The following is an 8,147-nucleotide window of genomic DNA, read 5'->3' as shown; positions in this document are numbered from 1 at the left end:
GGAGTCTATAGTTTGATGCAGTGGTACAGATAGAATAGAGGATGGAGTCTATAGTTTGACACAGTGGTACAGATAGAATAGAGGGAGGAGTCTATAGTTTGACACAGTGGCACAGATAGAATAGAGGGAGGAGTCTATAGTTTGACACAGTGGTACAGATATAATAGAGGGAGGAGTCTATAGTTTGACACAGTGGTACAGATAGAATAGAGGGAGCAGTCTATAGTTTGACACAGTGGTACAGATAGAATAGAGGGAGGAGTCTATAGTTTGGCGCAGTGGTACAGATAGAATAGAGGGAGGAGTCTATAGTTTGACACAGTGGCACATATAGAATAGAGGATGGAGTCTATAGTTTGACACAGTGGTACAGATAGAATAGAGGATGGAGTCTATAGTTTGACACAGTGGTACAGATAGAATAGAGGGAGGAGTCTATAGTTTGGCGCAGTGGTACAGATAGAATAGAGGGAGGAGTCTATAGTTTGACACAGTGGCACAGATAGAATAGAGGGAGGAGTCTTTAGTTTGGCGCAGTGGCACAGATAGAATAGAGGGAGGAGTCTATAGTTTGGCGCAGTGGCACAGATAGAATAGAGGGAGGAGTCTATAGTTTGACACAGTGGCCCAGATAGAATAGAGGGAGGAGTCTATAGTTTGACACAGTGGTACAGATAGAATAGAGGGAGGAGTCTATAGTTTGACACAGTGGTACAGATAGAATAGAGGGAGCAGTCTATAGTTTGACACAGTGGTACAGATAGAATAGAGGGAGGAGTCTATAGTTTGGCGCAGTGGTACAGATAGAATAGAGGGAGGAGTCTATAGTTTGGCGCAGTGGTACAGATAGAATAGAGGGGGGAGTCTATAGTTTGACACAGTGGCCCAGATAGAATAGAGGGAGGAGTCTATAGTTTGGCGCAGTGGTACAGATAGAATAGAGGGAGGAGTCTATAGTTTGACACAGTGGCACAGATAGAATAGAGGGAGGAGTCTATAGTTTGGCGCAGTGGTACAGATAGAATAGAGGGAGGAGTCTATAGTTTGACACAGTGGTACAGATAGAATAGAGGGAGCAGTCTATAGTTTGACACAGTGGTACAGATAGAATAGAGGGAGGAGTCTATAGTTTGACACAGTGGTACAGATACAATAGAGGGAGGAGTCTATAGTTTGATGCAGTGGTACAGATAGAATAGAGGATGGAGTCTATAGTTTGGCGCAGTGGTACAGATATAATAGAGGGAGGAGTCTATAGTTTGACACAGTGGTACAGATAGAATAGAGGGAGGAGTCTATAGTTTGACACAGTGGTACAGATATAATAGAGGGAGGAGTCTATAGTTTGATGCAGTGGTACAGATAGAATAGAGGATGGAGTCTATAGTTTGACACAGTGGTACAGATAGAATAGAGGGAGGAGTCTATAGTTTGACACAGTGGCACAGATAGAATAGAGGGAGGAGTCTATAGTTTGACACAGTGGTACAGATATAATAGAGGGAGGAGTCTATAGTTTGACACAGTGGTACAGATAGAATAGAGGGAGCAGTCTATAGTTTGACACAGTGGTACAGATAGAATAGAGGGAGGAGTCTATAGTTTGGCGCAGTGGTACAGATAGAATAGAGGGAGGAGTCTATAGTTTGACACAGTGGCACATATAGAATAGAGGATGGAGTCTATAGTTTGACACAGTGGTACAGATAGAATAGAGGATGGAGTCTATAGTTTGACACAGTGGTACAGATAGAATAGAGGGAGGAGTCTATAGTTTGGCGCAGTGGTACAGATAGAATAGAGGGAGGAGTCTATAGTTTGACACAGTGGCACAGATAGAATAGAGGGAGGAGTCTTTAGTTTGGCGCAGTGGCACAGATAGAATAGAGGGAGGAGTCTATAGTTTGACACAGTGGCACAGATAGAATAGAGGATGGAGTCTATAGTTTGACACAGTGGTACAGATAGAATAGAGGATGGAGTCTATAGTTTGACACAGTGGTACAGATAGAATAGAGGGAGGAGTCTATAGTTTGGCGCAGTGGTACAGATAGAATAGAGGGAGGAGTCTATAGTTTGACACAGTGGCACAGATAGAATAGAGGGAGGAGTCTATAGTTTGGCGCAGTGGTACAGATAGAATAGAGGGAGGAGTCTATAGTTTGACACAGTGGTACAGATAGAATAGAGGGAGCAGTCTATAGTTTGACACAGTGGTACAGATAGAATAGAGGGAGGAGTCTATAGTTTGGCGCAGTGGTACAGATAGAATAGAGGGAGGGGTCTATAGTTTGACACAGTGGTACAGATATAATAGAGGGAGGAGTCTATAGTTTGATGCAGTGGTACAGATAGAATAGAGGATGGAGTCTATAGTTTGACACAGTGGTACAGATAGAATAGAGGGAGGAGTCTATAGTTTGACACAGTGGCACAGATAGAATAGAGGGAGGAGTCTATAGTTTGGCGCAGTGGTACAGATATAATAGAGGGAGGAGTCTATAGTTTGATGCAGTGGTACAGATAGAATAGAGGATGGAGTCTATAGTTTGACACAGTGGTACAGATAGAATAGAGGGAGGAGTCTATAGTTTGACACAGTGGCGCAGATAGAATAGAGGGAGGAGTCTATAGTTTGGCGCAGTGGTACAGATATAATAGAGGGAGGAGTCTATAGTTTGATGCAGTGGCACAGATAGAATAGAGGGAGGAGTCTATAGTTTGACACAGTGGCACAGATAGAATAGAGGGAGGAGTCTATAGTTTGATGCAGTGGCACAGATAGAATAGAGGGAGGAGTCTATAGTTTGGCGCAGTGGTACAGATAGAATAGAGGGAGGAGTCTATAGTTTGACACAGTGGCACAGATAGAATAGAGGGAGGAGTCTATAGTTTGGCGCAGTGGTACAGATAGAATAGAGGGAGGAGTCTATAGTTTGACACAGTGGCACAGATAGAATAGAGGGAGGAGTCTATAGTTTGGCGCAGTGGCACAGATAGAATAGAGGGAGGAGTCTATAGTTTGACACAGTGGCACAGATATAATAGAGGGAGGAGTCTATAGTTTGATGCAGTGGTACAGATAGAATAGAGGGAGGAGTCTATAGTTTGACACAGTGGTACAGATAGAATAGAGGGAGGAGTCTATAGTTTGGCGCAGTGGTACAGATAGAATAGAGGGAGGAGTCTATAGTTTGGTGCAGTGGTACAGATATAATAGAGGGAGGAGTCTATAGTTTGACACAGTGGTACAGATAGAATAGAGGGAGGAGTCTATAGTTTGGTGCAGTGGTACAGATAGAATAGAGGGAGGAGTCTATCGTTTGGCGCAGGGGTACAGATATAATAGAGGGAGGAGTCTATAGTTTGACACAGTGGCACAGATAGAATAGAGGGAGGGGTCTATAGTTTGATGCAGTGGTACAGATAGAATAGAGGGAGGGGTCTATAGTTTGGCGCAGTGGTACAGATAGAATAGAGGGAGGAGTCTATAGTTTGGTGCAGTGGTACAGATATAATAGAGGGAGGAGTCTATAGTTTGACACAGTGGTACAGATAGAATAGAGGGAGGAGTCTATAGTTTGGTGCAGTGGTACAGATAGAATAGAGGGAGGAGTCTATCGTTTGGCGCAGTGGTACAGATATAATAGAGGGAGGAGTCTATAGTTTGACACAGTGGCACAGATAGAATAGAGGGAGGAGTCTATAGTTTGATGCAGTGGTACAGATAGAATAGAGGGAGGAGTCTATAGTTTGATGCAGTGGTACAGATATAATAGAGGGAGGAGTCTATAGTTTGACACAGTGGTACAGATAGAATAGAGGGAGGAGTCTATAGTTTGGCGCAGTGGTACAGATAGAATAGTGGGAGGAGTCTATAGTTTGGCGCAGTGGTACAGATAGAATAGAGGGAGGAGTCTATAGTTTGGCGCAGTGGCACAGATAGAATAGAGGGAGGAGTCTATAGTTTGACACAGTGGCACAGATAGAATAGAGGGAGCAGTCTATAGTTTGAAACAGTGGCACAGATAGAATAGAGGGAGGAGTCTATAGTTTGATGCAGTGGTACAGATAGAATAGAGGGAGGAGTCTATAGTTTGGCGCAGTGGTACAGATAGAATAGAGGGAGGAGTCTATAGTTTGGCACAGTGGTACAGATAGAATAGAGGGAGGAGTCTATAGTTTGGCGCAGTGGTACAGATATAATGGAGGGAGCAGTCTATAGTTTGGCGCAGTGGCACAGATAGAATAGAGGGAGCAGTCTATAGTTTGAAACAGTGGCACAGATAGAATAGAGGGAGGAGTCTATAGTTTGGCGCAGTGGTACAGATATAATGGAGGGAGCAGTCTATAGTTTGGCGCAGTGGCACAGATAGAATAGAGGGAGCAGTCTATAGTTTGAAACAGTGGCACAGATAGAATAGAGGGAGGAGTCTATAGTTTGGCACAGTGGTACAGATATAATGGAGGGAGCAGTCTATAGTTTGGCGCAGTGGCACAGATAGAATAGAGGGAGGAGTCTATAGTTTGGCGCAGTGGTACAGATATAATGGAGGGAGCAGTCTATAGTTTGGCGCAGTGGCACAGATAGAATAGAGGGAGCAGTCTATAGTTTGAAACAGTGGCACAGATAGAATAGAGGGAGGAGTCTATAGTTTGGCACAGTGGTACAGATATAATGGAGGGAGCAGTCTATAGTTTGGCGCAGTGGCACAGATAGAATAGAGGGAGGAGTCTATAGTTTGACACAGTGGCACAGATAGAATAGAGGGAGGAGTCTATAGTTTGAAACAGTGGCACAGATATAATGGAGGGAGCAGTCTATAGTTTGGCGCAGTGGTACAGATAGAATAGAGGGAGGAGTCTATAGTTTGGTGCAGTGGTACAGATAGAATAGAGGGAGGAGTCTATAGTTTGGCGCAGTAGTACAGATAGAATAGAGGGAGGAGTCTATAGTTTGGCGCAGTGGCACAGATAGAATAGAGGGAGGAGTCTATAGTTTGACACAGTGGCACAGATAGAATAGAGGGAGCAGTCTATAGTTTGAAACAGTGGCACAGATAGAATAGAGGGAGGAGTCTATAGTTTGATGCAGTGGTACAGATAGAATAGAGGGAGGAGTCTATAGTTTGGCGCAGTGGTACAGATATAATGGAGGGAGCAGTCTATAGTTTGGCGCAGTGGCACAGATAGAATAGAGGGAGGAGTCTATAGTTTGACACAGTGGCACAGATAGAATAGAGGGAGGAGTCTATAGTTTGAAACAGTGACACAGATATAATGGAGGGAGCAGTCTATAGTTTGGCGCAGTGGTACAGATAAAATAGAGGGAGGAGTCTATAGTTTGGCGCAGTGGTACAGATATAATAGAGGGAGGAGTCTATAGTTTGACGCAGTGGTACAGATATAATAGAGGGAGGAGTCTATAGTTTGACGCAGAAGTACAAGACGAACGGAGCAAGGAGTCTGTTTCTTCTTTGCAGTTTGAGTCGGTGACTCCGAGTGAAAGGAACGTGAGAGAGGAAAAATAGCTATAACTTGCATATTTACAATATTAACTATGTGCACAAATCATTTACACAGTTTAATAAAGAGTTTGGCCTTTCATTAAACTATTTTGTTTGTCTGCAGGTCTGCCGGTCCCTGGGTGGGGTATTGCTCTGCTGGTTCTGATGTCGCTGTTCTTTGCCGCCGTCTTGATATGCATGTGCTGCGCGGTAAGTGTAATGAAGACGGATTAAAGACAGGTAGTTAGAGATAGGATGTTTTCTGTTAAAGATTTGGAAATAGTAAGACAGATTAAATACAAAATGAATATAAAGCAGGAGGACTGGCTTCTATTTTCTACTTTACTCGGTTTTTACACAATGGAAGAAAGTCACCTAATTAGGAAGCATTTAGATACCCGCACTCATCACATTCATAATCAGAGGACAATTATCTAAACGGGGAAAATGTAACTCTTGAATCCCAATTTACAGCACTCTGGGCACGCTACTGCATTATCAGCCTGAGATATTATGAGATAAGAGATACCAAATATCCTCCGCAAAATTGGTAAAGAAAGAACAAATAAACGACAGATTAAAGTAATGTAAATGGATATCGTCTTATCGTCTTGGGTTTCCTGAACATCATTCTATTTTATAAATGAAAGGGCTCAGTAGTGAAGAGGTTAAAATACATTTTGTCATGGGGTTAGTCTGAATGCTCTTGAGTGGTGGGATTGTATGCCTATACGTGTATGAAAACAATGTTAAAAACGTGAGATTGTGATAATGTCCTTTTCAGAATAACGACGGATGTTTAGTTACATTGTACCTATAGATACAGTTGTCAAATCATTTCATTGTCTGTTATTTTTGTGTTTCAGCCTGTGTGTTGCAGAGGTAATGGAATGGATGCCCAAGGGGGGATGTCCTCTGTCTTTGACAGACTGGCATTTTGGAAATAAAGAACGTCTCCTGGACTTGCATTGCATCCTGGCACCTGTCTCATGCGAAGATCTTGAATTGTGTGTTTACATTGAATTGTTTGTTTACATTGATTTCTTGTCCTCGGTCGTTCTATATGTCACACTCTAATTGATGCCATCAGTAGCACAGAGGATGTAGTTGATGTGAATCACTAAGCCTCTCACCTTGCTTTTTTAATTACATATATCAACACAAACAAATCTTATCATATTCCAATAACCTGATTCATCAAGCTCTCATCAATATTAAACAATGCATTATTTTTCTTGAAGTGGATTTAATGCATGCCAACAGGGCTAATCACTAGATTCTGAAATTTTGTTAGTTAAATGAGAGTTGAAAAATCAAGGTTGGGATCATACTTTGAATTGAATTTGATTCTCTACAACTCAGAGTTTAGTGAAAAGCCCTGTAGCATTCCTATGTCCCACATATCATGATTTGAATTATGCTTCCAGTATGTTAAAGGGACAGAAGACTAGGCACCACAATCACGTTATCTTACAGATGTGATTATTGTGTTTTTAGATGGGGCTCTGAATGAAAATGGTGTCAATTCTGCAGTTTTTGCAGTTCACATGCTTACATGTGGCATTGGATTCAGTGCTCCTGTTAAAAAAAAGTATTGGATTGGCAGAGTATGGCTTGTCACAAGTGCCCTGAGTGCTTCTCTTTGAGAAGCATTTGATTGGTCAAAAGTCATCAGAACTGATAATGTAATTAGAGTTGCATCGGGCTTAAATGAGTAGACTATGACAGAGCTGGGATAAAAGTGAGATTAATTGTCTTTTTATTTAATTAAAAATAATAATAACATACTTTTTTTTTCTCTGCTTTTGTTTTTCTAATAAACTTTCTTTTCTCAAAAATGTTGCTGTTTTGGGGCATTAAATCAATAACATTTTGTATTTATTTGAAATAATGGAATTATATATTAAGACGTCTTTGAAATAAAGTTAAATTCCTGTATATGTATAGATTATCTAAAATAAATGATTACATTGTGTGGCAATAAATCATTGATTCTGTTGTATATTATACCATTTATATATTTTTTAAACAATCTAGCATGCAAAAGAGATTAATATTGGGAATAATTTTCGTTCAATAATCCATGGAGTAATGTCCATCCAAGTTTCTGGATCAGCAGCTGTGATCATTTTCATTCTGGTTCTAAAATATCTCTGCTCAGTAAAAGGTGGTGAATGCGCACCAACTAATGCAATAAGAACTGTTCGTGACCAACTGATTTAACCAGGGTAAAAAGTAAAGAAAAAGTAAAGAAAAAGTAAAGAAAAAGTAAAGAAAAAGTAAAGAAAAAGTAAAGAAAAAGCAAAAAGACTTTCTGCAGCTGTTTGAAATATACTCTATAAACATGTGTTTAAACAAAAGCACAATGTTTTATAGAACCTATAGATTTAAATATTAATGGGTCCAGAAATTGAAAAGGTTAGAAACATATAAACATAGAATGTGATGGCAGATAAGAACCATTCGGCCCATCTAGTTTGCCCAGTTTTGTAAATACTTTCATTAGTCCCTGGCCTTATCTTATAGTTAGGATAGCCTTAAGCCTATCCCACGCATGCTTAAACTCCTTTACTGTGTTAACCTCTACCACTTAAGCTGGAAGGCTATTCCATGCATCCACTACCCTCTCAGTAAAGTAAT

General features: G+C 41.0%; 1 long non-coding RNA gene across 1 annotated transcript in view; it reads left to right on the top strand.

Annotated features, from left to right (window-relative positions):
• The window catches only part of LOC134573326 (uncharacterized), a 9,051-nt gene extending 1,636 nt beyond the window's left edge, over window positions 1-7,415 (top strand). The window contains exons 2-3 of the long non-coding RNA XR_010085317.1: window positions 5,632-5,717; window positions 6,374-7,415. This is a non-coding gene — a long non-coding RNA (uncharacterized LOC134573326). The remainder of the gene's footprint in view (window positions 1-5,631; window positions 5,718-6,373) is intronic.
• Window positions 7,416-8,147: the final 732 nt, after the last annotated feature.

Source organism: Pelobates fuscus, chromosome 9, assembly GCF_036172605.1.
Source record: "Pelobates fuscus isolate aPelFus1 chromosome 9, aPelFus1.pri, whole genome shotgun sequence".
NCBI classification, from domain to species: Eukaryota; Metazoa; Chordata; class Amphibia; order Anura; family Pelobatidae; genus Pelobates; species Pelobates fuscus.
This window is presented reverse-complemented; position numbering and strand designations above follow the sequence as displayed.